At 47.0% G+C, this 20,673-nt stretch overlaps 1 protein-coding gene across 10 annotated transcripts in view; it reads left to right on the plus strand.

Annotated features, from left to right (window-relative positions):
- The window catches only part of PPP6R3 (protein phosphatase 6 regulatory subunit 3), a 1,896,334-nt gene that overhangs the window by 201,038 nt on the left and 1,674,623 nt on the right, over positions 1-20,673 (plus strand). For 3 of the 10 annotated variants that reach the window (XM_078682862.1, XM_078682859.1, XM_078682864.1), the window contains one exon: positions 12,440-12,541. The exons of the other annotated variants lie outside the window; for them this stretch is intronic. The gene's annotated coding sequence lies outside the window, so the exon portion shown is untranslated. The remainder of the gene's footprint in view (positions 1-12,439; positions 12,542-20,673) is intronic. 10 annotated transcript variants of the gene reach the window in all.

The raw sequence follows: 20,673 nt of genomic DNA on the forward strand, positions 1-20,673 counted from the left end.
GTGGTCAGAAAGGCGGCAGCAGCTTATGGAGTCCAGCTGGAAGAGAAGCCAAAAGCAGACTTCCTGCTCGAGACATTGCTCCCCATACAGACAAGAAGCCAGTTCTTGCCCATGCTCGAGTATCACAGACCAGGGGAAGGAAGCCTTCAAGGACCCGGCTACGTGCAGATCTGTAACGCCGAGGACGGAGAAGAAATACAAATTCTCCTCCCAAGACCCAGCTTACATCAAGGGATCCGTCACAGCTGATTCTATAATTGCTGCAACGGCCAGGAAGAGGGCAAACGTCCCAACAACGTCTGGACCTCCACCTGACAAAGAAAGCAGGAGGATGGACCTAACTGGCAGGAAAATTGAGAGGAATGCCGCAACGCACTGGCAGATGGCGAACTCAAACGCCCTCCTGAATAGGCATCAATACCAGCACTGGGACGAGATGGGACAGTTGCTCAAGCACCTCCCGGAACAATACCGTGAGAGGGCATCACACCTTGTGGAAGAGGGGAAGAGCATCGCCAATTCGTGCCTGAAGACAGCCTTGGATGGGGCAGAAACATCCAGCAGACTGATGGCTATAGGCATCACAGAGAGAAGGCAAGCCTGGCTCAGGATCTCAGGCTTCAAGGCTGAGGTTCAGAACAACATCCTGAACACACCCTTCAACGGTGAAACACTATTCGGAGCCCCAGTTGATGAGAAGCTCACCCAACTGAAGGACAACGAGACGGCAAGGTCGATGGGGGCCATGCAGTTCAGGGGGATGAGAAGGGGCACTCCTACACGGAGGCCGAACGGCAGAGGTGGAAGTCAGCGAGGAGATTCTCACCAGAGTTTCCACCAGGGGCAACAGAGTGACAACCAAGGCCACCAGGGCCAGCAGAGGCAAAGCTGGAACTACCAAAGCAGGGGCCAGTCCTTTGGGTCAAGAGGAAATGGACGGGGCCAGAGAAGAAGAGGCGGTGAACAACCCCCCTCTAAGTGACTTCACACAGGAGAAGGTGCTCCACCACTCAAACCCTCCGGGGGAGGAGTACGGAAAAACAAAGAGGAGAGGGCTACACGGACAAGACACAAAGGAACATGTAACGCCGGTAGGAGGAAGATTGAGATTTTTTCTCCAGGAGTGGAGAAAAATAACAGACAAGTGGATACTCAATATTGTGCAGTTCGGATACTGCATAGAGTTGGAAATGAGGCCACCAAACAGAAAACCAAAGAAAAGACAGCACTCGGGAAGAGAGCTGCAACTACTGCAAGAGGAAGCCCAAGAACTCCTCCTCAAAGCGGCCATCGAACGAGTCCCTTTCAAAGAACGGAACAAGGGAGTGTACTCAAACTACTTCCTAGTGCCAAAAGTGGATGAAAGTCTAAGACCCATCCTGGACCTACGGTTCCTAAACAAATACGTCAAAACTCAAATTCAAAATGACGTCCCTACAAGAGGTCATCCCACAGATAAAGGCCGGAGACTTCTTGTCCACCATAGACCTCAAAGATGCGTACCTGCACGTCCCCATGAACAGGCAGCACAAGCACATGCAAAGGTTCACAGTAAACAGGGATCACTACCAGTTCACGACCCTGGCTTTCGGCCTAAAGTCCGCACCAAGGGTGTTCACCAAATGCCTCGCGGCAGTGGCCGCACACCTAAGAAGGGGATACACTTATACCCCTACCTCGAACACTGGCTGGTAAAGGCAAGCTCTTACAGGACATGCAAAGAGCATGCAGAACAGGTGACAAGAACGCTAGCAAGCCTGGGTTTCTCCATACACTGGGGCAAATGCTCGATGGAACCAGAGCAAGTGAAGATCTTCCTGGGAGCCCAGATCGACACCGTCCAATGCAGAGTCTTACCGAGCGAAAAGAGAACGCTCAGCCTACTGAGGGAGAAACGTCACTACCAGAAGGGGCGAGCTCGGACAGTGAGGACTGTGAGCAAAATCTTGGGGATGATGGCATCTTGCATACACCTGGTCCCCAATGTACGCCTACAAATGAGACCACTCCAAGAGTGGCTGCAACAGCAATGGTCACAAGGTACAGGAAGTTGGAAAGATCTAGTGGTTGTAACACACAGGGTGCAGGAAGAGATAAGGTGGTGGACCAAGGAGAGAATAACAGAAGGGAAACCACCGGACCCAACAGTGACCATCACCACAGACGCATCCCAGAAGGGGTGGGGCGCACACATGAACAGGCTCAGAGTGAGGGGTCTGTGGAGCCCTACAGATGCAGTCAGGCACATCAACTACCTGGAACTGAAAACGGTGTTGCTAGCCCTCAAGGCTTTTCAGAAACACCTGTACAACCAGAAGGTGCTAATACATACAGACAACACCACAACGATGTTTTACATAAACAAACAGGGGGGAACTCAATCGTTCCCTCAGTCAAACTTGGCACAGGAGATCTGGAAATGGGCCATACCACTAAAAATAGACCTGCTAGCCATACACCTACCAGGGAAGGACAATGTAGAAGCGGATTGGCTCAGCAGGCAGACTTCAGCGTCCCACGACTGGGAACTCAACAGTCAGGAAACGGAGGCTATTCAGGAAATGGGGCACGCCAACAATAGACCTATTTGCAACACACCGGAATGCAAAATGCCAATACTTTGCATTCATATTTACAACAAGGGGTGGTGATGGACAGAGTCTCTGAATTAAGCAGAATACTCTCACCCAGTCAAGAGATCAGGGCTAGATCCAACACCGTTTTTTAGCTCATTGCACCATCCCAGTTTCAGAACCTGGCTGTATGCAAATTAGTCTGTCCCTGGCCCAGTGCATCATGGGAACAGGGCAGACCAATTTGCATACAGCCAGGTTCTGAAACTGGGATGGTGCAGTGAGCTAAAAAACGGTGTTGGATCTAGCCCTGATCTCTTGACTGGGTGAGAGTATTCTGCTTAATTCAGAGACTATGTCCCTCACCACCCCTTGTTGTAAATATTTTTGTCCACCCTAAGCGTGGAAGGGTATACTCAGACATGAGTCCCTTGCTCATTGCACCATCAGGATTCAAGCAAGCCGGGCCGAAGACGGCTGTAATGCCAGAAACCGGTCCCCGGAAGCTTGTTTCCTTCCCAGTGTAAGAATTGGCTTTTGTAGTTTGGTTTGCCCTGTTCCCATCATGCACTGGGACAGGAACAGACTATTTTGCATACAGCCAGGTTCTGAAACTGGGATGGTGCAGTGAGCTAAAAAACGGTGTTGGATCTAGCCCTGATCTCTTGACTGGGTGAGAGTATTCTGCTTAATTCAGAGACTCTGTCCCTCACCACCCCTTGTTGTAAATAATACTTTGCATTCAGGCAACCGGAGGCACTGTCCCAGGGGAATGCCCTATGGATAAGCTGGTCAAAAACATTTGCCTACGCTTTTCCCCCGATACCACTGATACCTAGGGTTCTCAACAAATGCATGAAGAGCAACATGACGCTCATCCTTGTGGCACCACAATGGGCCAGACAGACCTGGTATTCTCAGATAATGGAGATGGCGCAGGGGCCACCCCACAAGTTCTCAAAAAGAAGAGACCTACTCTCCATGGAAAACGGAGAAATTCTACACCCAGAGCCAGAGAGCCTCAACCTCTCAGCCTGGCTCCTGAGGACTTGGAATTCTCACACCTAAAACTACCAGAGAGCACCCTGCGGGTGCTGCGAGAGGCAAGAAGACCCAGCACACGCAAGTGCTATGGGGAAAAATGGAAAAGATTCACTCAATGGTGTTGCAAGAAACCGCTCCAAAGGAAACTGACCAAGGAATCCACGGTGCTAAGGTACCTCACGCACCTAATTGAGGCTAAGCTAAGCTCATCCTCGCTGAGGGTGCACCTGGCAGCGATTGTGGCATACACAAGAGGAGAAACAGGGAGAAGCTTCTTTACATCCCAGGTCGTCAAAAGATTCCTGGAAGGAGCTAAGAGAATGCCGCCACCGGCCTGGAACCTAAATGTGGTACTGACGGAGCTCATGAAAGCACCTTTCGAACCCATCCACAAAGCATCACTGCAAATGTTAACCATGAAGACTGCTTTTCTGGTAGCAATCACCTCGCTACGAAGGGTGAGCGAACTGCAGGCACTCACACTGCAGGAACCCTACATCCAGATACACAGTGACAGTCGTGATGAGAACAGACCCACACTTCATGCCAAAGGTGGTGTCAAGGTTCCACATGAATCAGAGTATTCAGATCCCTAGCTTCCTCCAAAACCCCACCACAAGCGCTGAGAGGTCGCTCCACACCCGAGACGCAAGAAGGGCTGTGATGCACTACATAGAAAGAACGAAGGATCACATGAAAACAAAACAGTTCTTCGTATCCTTCGCAAACAGTTACATGGGCAAACCAGTGACAAAAAATACCATAGCTCGATGGATCGCACAGACAATACAATTCTGCCACAAACAAGCTGGACAGGAGCTAACGGGAGGGGCACAGGCCCACTCCACCAGGAAGAAAGGAGCAACAATTGCCTTTCTGGCCAACACACCAATTCAGGACATATGCCTGGCGGCAACATGGGCTTCAGTGCACACTTTCACTAAGCACTATTGCGTGGATGTACAGATGAACAAAGAAGCTCAAGTAGGACAAAAAGTGCTTCAACATATTTTCAACAACCAACGCTCATCTTCCACCCAACCGCCACAAAAATAACGAAAACCGCTACAAAATCTATGCACAGCATAGTGAATCAAGAAAGATTCACGCTGCAAAACGAATAGTTTCTTACCCGTCTGTGTAGTTTTGCAGCTTGAAGATCTTTCTGGATTCACTAGCGAACCCACCCGCCTCCGCCAGAAAGATGAGGCTGGAGAAGAGGGTGGAAACACATAGGAAAGAAAGCAAGTTGAAGCATGACAAGATAAAACGATTACAAGATACGTGAAAAGAATTACGTTGAAAAAACGATTAACAAACATAGCCATGGATTCACTAAAAAAAAAAAGACAGAAAAAAGAATCCGAAGATGGCGCCCAAGGGTGGGAGCTTCCGCCGGAAGCACGCCGACGTCACCGAAGGTACACCAAATGGTGGGACGTCGACGCCCACCTGGGCTACGACAAAAAAAAAAAAAAAGAGAAAAAAGACTACGATTCCGGACCCAACCACCAGATTGCAAAATATGCACAGCATAGTGAATCCAGAAAGATCTTCAAGCTGCAAAACTACACCGACAGGTAAGAAACTATTCGTTATGCACTGAAGACCAGAAAATCTTACTTGGGTAATTTCAGAGCTAAATAACAAAACACGAGCATTTTTGACTGACCTCTTGCCAAACACAGAACACCTAGTCTCAGGAGACTGATGTGTGGGGTTGAGAACATTGAAATGCACCCTTTTTAAGTTGTGGCAAGTTCTAACAGTTCTAACATTAGTTCTTTGGGCTCTCCATCCCAGGTTCTGAAACTTGCATGTTCGAGGCATATGGGCTGCAGATGGTACATTTATGAATAGATCGCCATCTGGTGTTGGGCTCGGATGATTGCACTTTGTTTTTCTTCTGGAGAAGTCTTTGTCGTCATAGGTGACTCCTCCTCTCGGTGTTAGTGCGCATGGGCATCGGCTCCATCCTTAGATTGTTTTTTTCCGCCATCGGGTTCGGATGAGGATCGAAGCGCTCCGGACCGACTTCAACAAAGAAGGTTATAACCGGCGCGTATTCCTTTCCAAATCGACGGTATCGTTATCGAACGCGACTGCACCCCATACCGACGCGATTCGAAGGACGACGACTACGAGAAACTCGACGTAGTCCAGCCCGGGGTCCATGGAAAGGACTCCATTCAAAAAATGTCCAACGTGTGGTGCTAAGTTCCCACACAAGGACCTACACGAAGTGTGCAACCTCTGCTTGTCCCCTGAACACGAATCCAGGGACTGTGAGGCCTGTGCAGCGTTCTCGTCAAAGTCGACGATTAGAAACCGTCGAGCCCGAAGACACGAGGTATCGAGAATGCAGTCACAAGCAATCCCGGAGCTGTTCGAGGACCAGCAACCAGAAGAGGAGGAAGAAGAGGCCGACGAGGCGGGGTCAGAAGCGGACGAGTCCGACGTCGAAGAATTCGACGTCCAACAAACCGTGAGTGACGACGTCCCTTTACCGAAAAACAGACCCCGCACGGTGTCGACCCCGCCCTCGAGCCCGGTCAGACAACCGAAAAAAGTTTCCAACGCCCCGCCTTCGAGCCCGGCAACGAAACAGAAACCGAAACACTCGGTCCCCCATCATAGTGGTTCCGGTTCCGATAAACCAACCACATCGACACCGAAGCACCAAGTAAAGGAAAGCTCGAAGTCGAAGCAGTCCATGTCGACACCGAAGCACGCTTCGGCGCCGAAAACACCCTCGACACCGGGGATATCTTCGATACCGAAGAAGTCGGATCCGAACAAAACTTCGGCACCGAAAATACAAATGGACATTTCAAAGAAAAGACACCTTTCGGAACCGAAAACTGCGGTACCGACACAGGAACACGGAACGGATCCTAAACAAAAGACTTTGTTTATTGACCCAAAGACTGGCAAGGTAGTCACAGAGCTACCTAAAAAGAGGAAACATGAACATTTGGACGACAAGGCTCATCCAAAGAAGAGAACAATGGGGACGAATACAACTCCTCCCCCTTCTCCCAAACCTCACACACCATCTCCACCTATTCCTCACAATAGGCCAGATATTCCTCCCACACGTCCATCTACACCTACAACAGATGGAGAAAGTGACACAGGGGAGGGGGGACACCCTGGGGATGATGAGGACACAATCCCAGAGGAGGCAGACCCATGGGAGGAGTATAATGTGGGATCAGGTAATGATACCGACCTTGAGTCATATCCCTCAAAACCTTCACCTCCTGATGACAATACTGGGTTTGCACAACTCATTAATAGAGCAGCAACATTTCATAAGGTAGACCTACATACAGAACCTCTAGTACAGGACTTCTTATTAGAGACACTACCTACTGCACAAAGAACATCAGGAACACTACCAATGCTAAAGGGCCTTCTCAGTCATACATCAGAGATATTCAAAGACCCAGTGAGGGCTAGGGTATTGAACCCAAGAATTGATAAAAAATATAGGGCAGCTCCAAAAGACCCAATATACATTAAGGGACAAATTCCTCTAGACTCACTAGTGGTCACAAACGCTCGCAAGAGAGCAAACTCTTTATCTACGGGAGAAGCGCCACCTCCTGACAAGGAGTCTAAACTAATAGATGCCTCTGGCAAGAGAGTAGCATCTCAAGCGGCAAACAGTTGGCGCATAGCTAATACGCAAGCACTACTTGCAAGGTATGACAGAGCGCATTATGATGAGTTAGAAACACTCATCAAACATCTCCCTAAAGAACATCAAAAGAGAGCTGATCAACTTATACAAGAAGGGAAGTTAATTACTAACACTTCAATAAAGTGCGCCCTAGACGCGGCAGAAACTGCGGCAAGGTCGACAAATACAAGCATCATGCTAAGGAGACATGCATGGCTCAGAGTGTCAGGATTCAAACAAGAGGTACAAACCTCGTTACTTAATCAACCTTTTGATGGGAAAACACTTTTTGGCACAGGGACAGATGAGGCCCTAGAAAAAATGAAAAAGGATACAGAAACGGCTAAATCAATGGGAGCATTGCAGCAGCCGACACAAAGAGGTTCCTTTCGTAGATCCACCTATAGAGGAGGATCCAAAAGTACAGGTACAAACCAACAGCAAACCTCTTTTACACCTACATCACCCAGAGGTAATTCTAGAGGTGGATACAGGGGTAACAACAACAAGGATAGAGGTCGCGGAAACAACAACAACCGCAACTCTCCAACCCCAAAACAGTGACTTCATAGAGCTTCCCCCAGACCATATAACACCGGTAGGGGGACGCCTATCACAGTTCCTACCTGTCTGGGAAAACATCACATCAGACAAGTGGGTAAGACAAATTATCCAACATGGTTATTGCCTAGAACTCACAGCTACCCCACCAAACATCCCCCCCAAACAGCGTCCAATGAAACAAGATCACCTGACACTGTTAAAACAGGAAGTAATATCACTGCTAGAAAAGCATGCCATAGAGAAGGTTCCACAGCACCAACAGGGAACAGGAGTATACTCACTATACTTCCTAATCCCCAAAAAGGATGGGTCTCTAAGGCCAATACTGGACCTAAGACCTCTCAACGCATACATAAATTCGGAACATTTCCACATGGTCACGCTCCAACAAGTACTTCCTTTACTGAAGAAAGGGGACTTTCTTTCTACACTGGATCTAAAAGACGCTTACTTTCATATCCCTATTCACAAAGCCCACAGGAAATACCTCAGGTTTGTGGTAGAAGGACAACATTATCAGTTCAAAGTCCTCCCATTTGGTGTCACGACGGCACCAAGAGTGTTCACAAAATGCCTGGCAGTGGTAGCAGCTCACCTAAGAAGACAACAAATTCATGTCTTCCCATACTTGGACGACTGGCTAATAAAAGCCAGGTCGCAAGAGGAGTGTCTGCAACACACACAAAAGACAATTCAGCTACTACACCAGCTAGGGTTCACGGTGAACTACACAAAGTCACACCTACAACCAAACAAAGTTCAACAATATCTGGGGGCTACCATAGACACAGAAAAAGCCAAAGTGTACCCCAACGCAATAAGAGTCCAAGCAATGCTTACAATCATTCAGAGATTTCAGCCACAACACTCACTAACAGCAAGAGTGTTCATGCAGCTACTAGGCATGATGTCATCCTGCATACTGCTAATACCATATGCAAAACTACAAATGCGTCCGCTACAAGAATGCTTAGCGACACAGTGGAATCAGGCTCAAGGACAGATTACGGATCTGGTGTTGGTAGACGACCGCACACACCGCTCTCTGAAGTGGTGGAACAGAACAAACATTACCAAGGGGCGGTCGTTCCTAGAGCCAATTCCACAGGTGACAATAACAGCAGACGCATCGCTCACCGGATGGGGAGCACATATGGACAAATACACAGTACAAGGAAGGTGGAGTGTGCAGGAAAAAACACTGCACATCAACTATCTGGAACTACTGGCAGTGTTTCTAGCATTGAAAGCCTTTCAGATACATGTTATCCACAAAGCAGTCCTGATCAGAACAGACAACATGACAGCCATGTATTATATTCAAAAACAGGGGGGGACGCACTCTCTCCAATTATCCAGACTGGCACAGGAGATTTGGAGATGGGCCATTCCTCAAAACATCTATCTGTTAGCCGAACACCTACCAGGAGTTCAAAACCAGATAGCAGACATCTTAAGCAGACAGTCGGAACAAATACACGAATGGGAACTGCACCAACAAATACTGCAGCCATTCTTCCAAAGATGGGGACAACCAGAGATAGACCTATTTGCCACTCATCAGAACGCAAAATGCCAAAGCTTCGCGTCCAGGTACCCACATCACCTGTCGCAGGGCAATGCGTTATGGATAAATTGGTCCAACAAATTTGCATACGCTTTTCCCCCTCTCCCACTAATCCCATTAGTGGTCAGGAAACTGCAACAACATTCAATGACCATGATACTAGTAGCACCCACGTGGGCAAGACAGCCGTGGTTCACCACGCTCCTGCAACTCTCACAAGTGCCACATCAAAAGCTACGAATTCTACCCATGCACCTTACACAGAACCATGGAGAGATAATGCACCCAGATCCAACGCAATTGAACTTAGCGATCTGGCTCCTGAAATCCTAGAATTTGGGTACTTAGATCTCCCCCCAAATTGCATGGAAATAATTAAACAAGCGAGACGTCCAACCACCAGAGCATGCTATGCAGCTAAGTGGAAGAGGTTTGCTATACACTGCACTAATAACAATATCAACCCTCTAGATGTATCAACAAGGGAGATTATTTGCTACTTGTTACACTTACAGCAATGTAATCTAGCGTACACATCTATCAGAGTACATCTAGCAGCTATAGCAGCATACCTACAAAACAGGCAGCGCATATCACTGTTCAGAGTACCAGCGATAAAAGCATTCATGGAAGGTCTTAAAAGAGTCATTCCACCAAGATTACCACCTACCCCAGTCTGGAACCTCAACGTAGTACTCACCAGACTAATGGGGCCACCCTTCGAACCTATGCATAGGTGCGAAATACAATTCCTTACATGGAAGGTGGCATTCCTTATAGCCATTACCTCACTCAGAAGAGTAAGCGAGTTACAGGCATTAACAATACAAGAACCATTCCTACAGATACACCAGAATAAAGTGGTTCTTAGAACAAACCCAAAGTTCTTGCCTAAAGTAATTTCAGCATTCCACATCAATCAGCCAGTGGAATTACCAGTCTTCTTTCCAAAGCCACAGACGGTGGCAGAAAGGGCTCTACATACACTAGATGTTAAAAGAGCCATTTCATACTACATAGAAAGAACACAAGGTTTCAGGAAAACTAAACAACTATTTGTAGCATTTTCCCCAACACATAAGGGCAATCCTATCTCTAAAGCAGGCATCGCAAGATGGATTGTAAGATGCATACAAATATGTTACATTAAAGCAAAGAGAACATTAACTGTTCCTCCTAGAGCTCATTCCACAAGAAAACTAGGAGCATCTATGGCATTCTTAGGGAACATTCCCCTAGATGACATATGTAGAGCAGCAACTTGGTCTACACCACATACATTCACAAAGCACTACTGTGTTGATGTACAGGCTGCACAACAAGCCAGAGTGGGCCAAGCTGTATTAAAAACTCTATTTCAGACAGTTGCGACAGACACTGGTGACCACCGCTAGGGAGGTAACTGCTGTACAATCTATTCATAAATGTACCATCTGCAGCCCATATGCCTCGAACGGAATATGCTACTTACCAGTATGCATCTGTTCTTGGCATAGAGGGCTGCAGAGTGGTACATGCCCCCCCTGCCTCCCCGGAAACCTGTGTCTGTCCCAACATTATCTTATTTAGATACATTTACATGGGCATATCTTTATGTACTACACTACACTACTCCATCTAACCCTACTATGGCAAAACAATCTAAGGATGGAGCCGATGCCCATGCGCACTAACACCGAGAGGAGGAGTCACCTATGACGACAAAGACTTCTCCAGAAGAAAAACAAAGTGCAATCATCCGAGCCCAACACCAGATGGCGATCTATTCATAAATGTACCACTCTGCAGCCCTCTATGCCAAGAACAGATGCATACTGGTAAGTAGCATATTCCTTACTGAGAGACTACAGTTCAACAAACTAACTGTGTAAAATGTTCAACTGAAATAAATGTGGTACTGGAACTATAGATGCTTAGTGTTTGAGGAATAATATGAAGTAAGCATCAAAAGCTTTTAAGAGATTTGTGATGTGGGATTGTCGGCTGTAATTTTATTTGAGTGAGAAGCAAAGCAGCTATCCACTTTACTAAGATGAGGGCACTACACCTGATACAGTGCCCCGACAGCTCAAGAGGTTAAAAGAGGTAAAAGTAGTGTCGGCTGGATCACACACAAGCAGAAGTTTGACATCCACAGGGCTTAAACTCCAAAAGAAGAGACTTAAAACCTCAATGGTAATTTAGAATTCTTTTGATCAACTGGCTCAAAAGACCGACACTGAAGATCAAAAGATTCGGAGACTGGTTGGCTACATTCAACTGTGTTTTTTGTGTGGTACAATTTCATGGGTCCATGCACAATATACTTGAACTTACAAATTGGCCATATAGTAGGCCTAGTTTCCTGAAAGGCAGCTTAATCATGCTCCAGTACAGTGGAGAGATAAAATAAAGTTAAGATTTTAAAGAATACAGCAGGCTTATGAGATCCCAAAAACAGATTTGGGGTGTTTTTCCCCTAGAAAATAAGACACTTTCTTTATTGGAACTGATGAGTAAGTTGTTGGAATTACAGTTCATGTTCTGGAAGAAATAATACGATGAGGGAGCGGCTGATGCCTGGAATAATTACTACTTGAACTCTTTGACTTTGGCTGTGTGAAGTGGGGTTTGTAGTAGGGTCCCCTATCCCTCATTGATTCACATCTGTTTATTTGTAAAATGTAGCCTGTGATTGGTACATAAAACTCTGTTAATAGACCATTTGTGTAATCAAGATCCAGATACACAACTTTTTAACCCAACCTGAAACTTTATTTTAATGCTAATTTTCTGAAGTACTCAATGGATTCCGCCCCCAAACACATGAACTGCCTTCAGTCAAGTTCTACCTGGCACATTTGTTTAACTTAGTTAAGCTGTGATTTCTGTAGAGGAGAGCAAAACCAAAGATTCCTATCATAGTTAGGAAAAGTCACTACTTTGATTCCTCTTTCCCCCCACCACCCTACTCTTCCTGGTTACAATTTTTTTTTACTAAACCCACCTCCTAATCCACTCTTCCAGATCTGCCTGAAGCCCAAATCTGATTTTAACTTCTTTTTGGAAAAATGTTCTGATTTGCCACTCGGCGCTAAAGAGAAGAAAACAAAAATTGCTTTTTGAGTGGTAAGCTTAAACTATTCCTAACTACAGTCACTCCACAACTGTTTAAGACATGTTGGTATATGTTCACTGAAACTAACCTAGTAAAAGGCTGGTTAAGGTTCATCAGAAACCAAACTGAAAAAGCCTTAATTTGCCAGGTATGGTATGTACTGCACAATGAATCCTAACTTGTAGCTTTACTTTGTTTAGCATTTCATAGACTGCCTATTTGTTTTTACATGCCATTGGCTAAGTGATGCCTTCAGCATGAGTTTGTTGTGCATTGTACAACATATTTAATTAATTTTAGATTTTTTTCAGGCGTGTTCACTGATCCATAACTAACCATTGACTTTTCCGGCATGTGAATTTTTACATTTTTTATTGACATACCGCCTTTGGCCAGCCCCCACCCCTCTCTGGCTGTGCGAGGAGAGAGTTGATCCAGGCCCTGTCTAGCCTAGACATTAGTATAATTTCCTAGTTGCAGCCAAATTTCAAGCAGATATTAAACTTGGCAAACTTTATTAGTTAAAGAAATGTGTATGTTCGAGGCATGTATTGTATTGTATTGTAATTGCATTTATACAGCGCTTACTACCCCTGACGAGGCGTCAAAGCGCTTTTTCGGCGGGTAGCACGCTACTCCGGGACCCACAGAGGATTAGTGTTGAATTAGTATAGTGAAACATGCAAGTACATTTTAAGTGGTGGATAGGTTAATCAGTTAATTGGATTTGGAATGATAGCAGAAGGATAGAGTAGGACAAAGGTTTGTATTTATTTATCGCTCTCTTGTTGACGCATGCTATTCAGGGAGCCTATAGAGGATTAGTGGTGAATTATTATGGTGAAATATGAGGTCATTTCAGTGGTGGATATTAGTCTGTTACTTGGAGTGAAAAGGATAGCGGATGGATAATAGGGGAAGAAAAGATTTGCATTCATATAGCACTTGTTACCCCCTGATGGGCGTTGAAGCGCTTTTCTGGCGAGTAGCACGCCACTCCAGAACCCATAAAGGATTAGTGTTGAAAATTAGTATAGTATAAATATGAAGTAATTTGAGTAGTAGAGATGTTATTCAGTTATTTGGGCAGTATATTATTATACTTGAATTATGGAATATGGAATTTGAGAAGTGAAACATGTTAGTCTGTTAATTTTTATTGAAAAAGGATAGTGGAGGGATTAGAGTGAAGGATTTTTTTTTAAAGTCTTAGCAGTAGGAAGAGGCTTTTGGATGAGTAAAAAGGAGTTTTGGAGGGAAGGAATCAGAGGGGAGAGTTTAGAAATGTTTGTTTTAGGGGATCGGTGTAGTAAAAAGAGGGGTCAGATGATGCAAGTAGGGGTAGAGCAGGAGAGAGTCTAGAAAAGGTTATTTTGGCGAGTGGTGTATATTTGGTGTGAGTGTATTGCTGTGTTTGTGGTTGTGGATGGTGTGGGCTGGGTATTGTTAAATGAGAAAAAGGGCAGCATTTCTGGCCCTAGTCCCGACCAGTCTCGAACAGGCCCAAACAGGCAACTACCCTTGTCCTCTACACCCTTAACAGGCCCAAACAGGCAACTACCCTTGTCTTCTACCCCCTTAGCCTTGACGCCCGGGCTGAGACGCCCTAAGCCTGGCCTTTTTTGTAGCCCTAGTAATCAGGTGACCCCTTCAGCCAATGGGAACCCTAGCCCTAACACTATCCAATCACAACACTAGCCCTAGCATCTAGAACCAATAGGAGACCAGGACCTTGCATTCAATCTTAACCCTAGTCCAAGCACCCAATCAGTTAAAAAACCCTGATCTCTACGTCCAATAAAGGCCTTAGCCCTACCACTAGTCCCAACCCAAGTCAAAGCAGCCAATGGTACTTGTAGCCCTAGTCCCTACTTCCAATAGAAAGCCTAACCCTACTCTTAGTCCCACAACTGGTCCAACAACCAATCGCACCAGAAGCCCTAATCACTACTTCCAAGTGTGACAGGGTATGCTCAGACAAGAGTCCCTTGCTCACTTTGCCACTGGATTCAAGCAAGCCGGTCTGAAGACGGCTGTAATGCCAGAAACCGGTCCTCGGAACCTTCTTTCAATTAAAGCTCTAACCCTAGCCCATGTCCCTCCCTACTTCCAACAACCAATAACATAGCAAGCCCTAGTCCCTACTTCCAATAGAAATCCTAGCCCTAGTCCCAACCCTGCAATGATTGATTCACTGACCGAGAAACCAATCAGAACCCTCAAATACCCAACCAATGAGGACATTAACCCTAACCCAATAGAAACACCAGATACAACCACCAATCTGTGTACACATGTGCCAACTACTAGCACACCATAGAAGGTCCCAGCAACCTCAGACAAGGTTTGCTGGCCAGGGAGTTGGAAGCTGCTTGCTCCTGTTCAGAATCTCCTAGGAGACAGACAGGCTCAATCCACAACTTTGGACTTCAGCAGGTAAAGGCTTCACTAACTCGAAATCTAACAATACTGTTTGAATAAAGCTTTACTCCCCCTGCTGGCCAAAGAACGAAGTGCACAGGCCCCAGTAAATACAGTTTCAACAGCTCACAGAAGCACCCTCTGATGTAGAAAATCCCTGTTGCTGGGGGGGGGGTGAGGGGGGAGGCAGGGGGGCTGGCCTCACTGGCTTGTAAACACAAAATGGAGGCTGGGGGTGCACTGTTTGAGCACACAGGCCTAAGCACAGAGCAAAGGAGAAATTTGGAGGGAAAACAGATTTGTCACCAAGGAATGAGAGGGACAAACTACAGAGGTTGGACTGCAAATCCCACCATTCAACACACTAAATGAAGGCAATCATGGGCAGGGAAAATCACACATTTAAAACACAACACAGGTGATAAAATATGCAATTACAGGCAGGCTAAAACTACAATTTTTAACTGTAACAACCACAGGCACAGACAGTTAACACAGAGTGAAAACCGTTTTTTAAATAACTTTTTGTCTTGGGAAGAGACAGCACTAGTCTGTCTCCTTACCACTTCCTGGACTCTGCTCACTGCAATCTGGGCCACATGTAGGCTGCAACTCATAAGATGGAGGAGAATGATTTGGGGCGCACCCAGCAAGGCCTTAAGGGGCCTGGGCAGGTGTGAGAGGAGGGCTCAGACTTGCCTGGTAGCTGAATAGCCAATGGTCTGCTGGCCTGGGGGTGGGGTCTGGGCAGCTGCTTGCTCCTGTTCAGAATCTCCTAGGAGACAGACCGGTTCAATCCACAACTTTAGACTTCAGCAGGTAAAGGCTTCACTAACTCGAAATCTAACAATACTGTTTGAATGAGCTGTAGATCACAACCTTTGCATAAGTTTGCCATCTAGTGTTGGGTCCGGATGTTTGCACTTTGTTTTTCTTCAAAGAAGTCTTTTCCAATCACAAGGTAGGTGACTTCTCCTTTCGGTGATATTGCACATGGGCATCCACTCCATTATTAGATTTTTTCCGACGAATGTACCAACAAAGCGGCTCCGCACCGGATCTCTTCGGAGACTATTCCGATAATGAAGCCTTCGCACAAGGACCCGAAGAATAGGAGGAACACATTTCGGTGTTTGAAGACTCTCTCATGGAAGATTATTTTCCGCTTGGTCTGCGTACCATGATAGTCCCCTGCCCCAAAAGATGCCGAACAAAAAGGCTACGGTCCCTCTGCCTTTAGGCCAAGGTCGGCACCGAGCACAGGTCTCGGATGCCCCACCTTCAGGCTCGACACCGAAACACACATAAAAGCCTTCTGGCTCTGGCCTAAATCAGCCCCATTCCGGCACCGAACCGAAAACTACGGCACCAAAATCCAAGCCCATCCCTTCAGCATCCAAACCCAAATCTTCGGATCTGACACACTCTGCGCCGAAACCTTCGGCACCGAAACTTCTGGCGCCAAAAGACAAAACCGCTCCTCCCCATCCAAGGAGCCTCTTTTCGACATCCCGCCTTCCAGCATGGACCCGAACTAGTAACAAATAGTGATTAATCCAAAAACTGGACATATTCACATAAAACTACCAGTTAAACAGAAGACAGAGACGGAGGACGCGTACCACATCCCACTTAAGAAGAAAAATGTTGGTACTAATCCTTCTCCCCCCCACCCCCTTACACCTTCTTCCCCACCCCCTTACACCTTCTTCCCCACCCCCTTACACCTTCTTCCCCACCCCCTTACACCTTCTTCCCCACCCCCTTACACCTTCTTCCCCACCCCCTTACACCTTCTTCCCCACCCCCTTACACCTTCTTCCCCACCCCCTTACACCTTCTTCCCCACCCCTCTTACACCTTCTTCCCCACCCCTCTTACACCTTCTTCCCCACCCCTCTTACACCTTCTTCCCCACCCCTCTTACACCTTCTTCCCCACCCCTCTTACACCTTCTTCCCCACCCCTCTTACACCTTCTTCCCCACCCCTCTTACACCTTCTTCCCCACCCCTCTTACACCTTCTTCCCCACCCCTCTTACACCTTCTTCCCCACCCCTCTTACACCTTCTTCCCCACTTGACCCAAATGTGTTAATTACTCCTACAAATTCACTACAACCACAGTCACCTGATCACCAAGATGACTGGGATGAAGATGGAGGTACCAGGGGACATTAGCTCTGATCCATGGACTGATTACAATACAGATTCTAATACAGATTACAATCCTGGTCTATACCCTTAAAAACCCTATCCACCAGACTAAAATGTAGGGTACAAAGAGCTACTTAACAGGGCTGCAGAATATCATGGGGTCCAACTTTACAAAGAGCCCCTTGACTAGGATTTTCTCTTCGAGACCTTAAGTTCCTCTCAAAGAGTAACACAAACTGCCCATGCTTGGGAGTATGCTCAAACATACAGACACCATTTTTAAAGACCATGTGCTTGCGAGGATTGTCACACCTAGAGTAGACAAAATATAAGCCGGCACCTACAAACCCCATCTATACCAAAGGGAAAGTTCCAGGGGGGCGTGACCAAGCAGGCTGCCATGGCAGACGTGTTCTGCTGAGGCTCCATGCTCGGACTAACATATCGCCCAATTCATCGCGTCTAATCTGGCCAATAAACCGACAACCAGATATCAGACCATGAAGAGCACCAAGCGGTGAACGTAACTTTCAGCCATCGTGTGGATTTCTATAGGACAGCGCAACATTATTGGCCCCAGGACTCAGCGACAATATGGCGCCTGCATGTACCTTATCCCAACGAGCCCGTCCCGGAGGAATGGCTCCGGCAGCGTGCTCTGTGAGGTGAGTCAACGAGATTGGCGGAGTGTCAAGGCGGCCGCCCAACGATAGACGCAGTCGACCAGCAGTGCAGGATCGGAAGTGGCCGGAGACCAGGGCAGTGACCGGAAGGTGCCCGCGACTCGCGCCACTGTGATCTCGATCTGAATGCAGGTCTGACCACGGCATACCCGCAAACATGGAGGGGAATCCATCCAGCATCTCTGGCCTCGTGGAAGTGAGGCGGCCTGTTTCAGCCCCCCCATACCCCCCCCTCCACCCTTTGGCTGTGGGTTTGCACACCACGCTTCACCAGAGCTGCCTGGTTTCAAAATGGCGCCTGAGGAGTGACGCAACTGTCAGTACCGGAGAGGGGAGGTGGAATCTGAAGACTGAATACAGCGGCGGACGGGAGGAGGTAGGCGGCTGACTCCTTCCAGCCATCCGGTATTACTTGTGCTTCCCCCCCACCCACTCCCCTTTCTACTCGTGCTGGCCGGACATAGCGCAGACAGTCAATGCCTGATCCTAACATGGCAGACTGAATATACGCACTGCAATAACGCTCAGGATCCCACCTTCCTCGTTAATACCAGTGGCACGCACCTGAGGTCTTCCGACTCCTATCTTGGGGGCTACGCCCCAGAGAAGAAGCCCTGCACCAGCAATTGGTTCAGCCACCACACAAACTGGGGACTCCTCCTGGCAGAGCTCACTGCCGACTGTGCCCCCCCCTGACAACGGCTGCGCGAGTGACCCTGCAACGGAACAGGTTGCGAACACGAGAAGACTGTGAACAAGACTGGGACACTTCTTAGACGGAGGCTCTATCACACGTGTCCCAGATGCAGGCAACACCCGGCACGCAAAGAAGCACTCCAGCAAGCGCGATGGGGAAACCCGGAGTCACGCAGAACATGACTGTCCCTGAGACAGCACCGGAGAATCAGCAGAGTACGAATCAGCAGAGTACCCGCACATTGACAAAGACAACCCTGACCCAGTGGGATCAATCCATATCGGATAAACTCGACCAAGTACTTGCTGCTATTAAACCCTCTAGGATGTCCATGGAGGAACTCCTTTGCACTCGAACGTCTGACATAAGTCTCCTCCAAGATGACAATCGCAAACTGGCCGACAGAGTAAAAGATGGAGAAAAGACCATGACAGATATGCAACCAACCATCAACGCCCATCAAAAAGCCTTCCAGACCATCCTGGGCCATCTAACCACCATGGAGGAGCGCGTGGACGATCTTGAAGGGCGCTGCAACACTTGTGTCCTGGGACTTCCGGAGGGAATTGAGGGTACAAATTCATTAGCGCACATGGAAACATGGGTGAAATCCTTCACTCCAACGATAGACCGAACCGCCTATTTCTCTATTGAACGCGCACACCGGGTCCCAGCCCGCAAACCTCTGCCCGGAGCACCATCCCTACCGATGCTGACGAAATTTCTACACTTCCGAGATCGCGATACAGTGCTGAGGGCCGCCAGACAATCAGGCCCCATTTGGGTTGAAAACAAACTGATCATTATTTCCCAGACTATGCACGAGCAGTGCAAAAGCAAAGATCGTTTCTAGCAGTAAAACAACGGTTACGGGCTAACAAACAATACTCCCTGCTGTTTCCAGCCCGACTCAAAATTATACATGACGGCACCACCATCTTCTTTGGAGAGTTGTGGTAGGGCCGATCAGCCCAATTATGTGCCTCTTCAGCATCTGTCAGCAATAACAGAGTACCTCTGACACAATAGATAGATTTTTATGACTCAATGGTTTTTTGTTAACCATTGGCTCCATTTATTTATGGATTCATTATTCATTTTTTCATAATCAAAATAGAGGTTCCCATCACATTACACAATTATGACATGCACTTCTCTTTTTGTTTTTTGTGAATATATACAACAGTAACTTTTTGACACAGCTAGTCTAAACAAAACCTATACACTATTTACAAAACATACATGCGTATGACCTAAGACCGTAAAACATTACTTCATGCATAGACCACAACAATCCTGTTTGTAATGATTTTTACACAAATCTCATTCCCGACATGAGTAAGTCCTACTATTTTACAATTATAATTGGGACTTTTATCTCTGTTTAGCCCTCAATTAGCTATACTGATCATGTCCTAGAGAGGTCAGAGAGTTGTTTACAAACTCTTATCTTGAGCGGCAATTAATCAGCTCGAGTGCACCTATTGTTGGGCAAACTTGTTTTGTTCTGTTGCTCCACCTGTGTTGCTCTAAACCTCTTTTGAGAGCCAACGTGTTTTGACCTTCAGACGGTTGGACCAGGCAGAATGTTTTTTGTGAAGGTCTTAATCAGGGCGGGGCTTTGGACGTGTGAGACATTAGGTGCCTGCATGGATAAACAATTACTGAATTTAGTGTTTTACTCGTTCTTTAACTGCTGTGTAGAATTTTGTTTTGCTTAGTTAGGGCTCTTGACATACCATATCTGGTTTACATGGTGGAGTGCAATATCCCTCCTAGGTTCTTCTGTTTGGGTTGTTCTTTTGTTTAGGTGGTTCTGATCAGCTTTCTTAGGATCGAAAAGAAATTGATGTTTTTGTTACATGGGGCTTCCTTTGTTTAACCTGGGCTATATGTTGTTCCATTACTTTTCCATATTTACAATGTGGACTTAGTTTGGCATGATTTAGCGTCACCCGTAGTGTTGACAGACTCAATGTGGCCAAGTGACTCTCCCCATTGTTTTCGCGTGCTTGGAGGGGATGCACACTACTTGCAGAGTACAGGTCATTTCCTTCCCCTACTTGCTGTATGATCTCGCTCTTGATGGCATGATTCTCAGTGCATTCTCAAGTGCACGCTGCTTGACATTGTTTGTTTAGGGAGTGCTCTCTTTCCCCCTTACTACTCGATGGTAGCATTCTCGG

Source organism: Lissotriton helveticus, chromosome 3_1 (genome assembly GCF_964261635.1).
Source record: "Lissotriton helveticus chromosome 3_1, aLisHel1.1, whole genome shotgun sequence".
Lineage (NCBI taxonomy): Eukaryota > Metazoa > Chordata > Amphibia > Caudata > Salamandridae > Lissotriton > Lissotriton helveticus.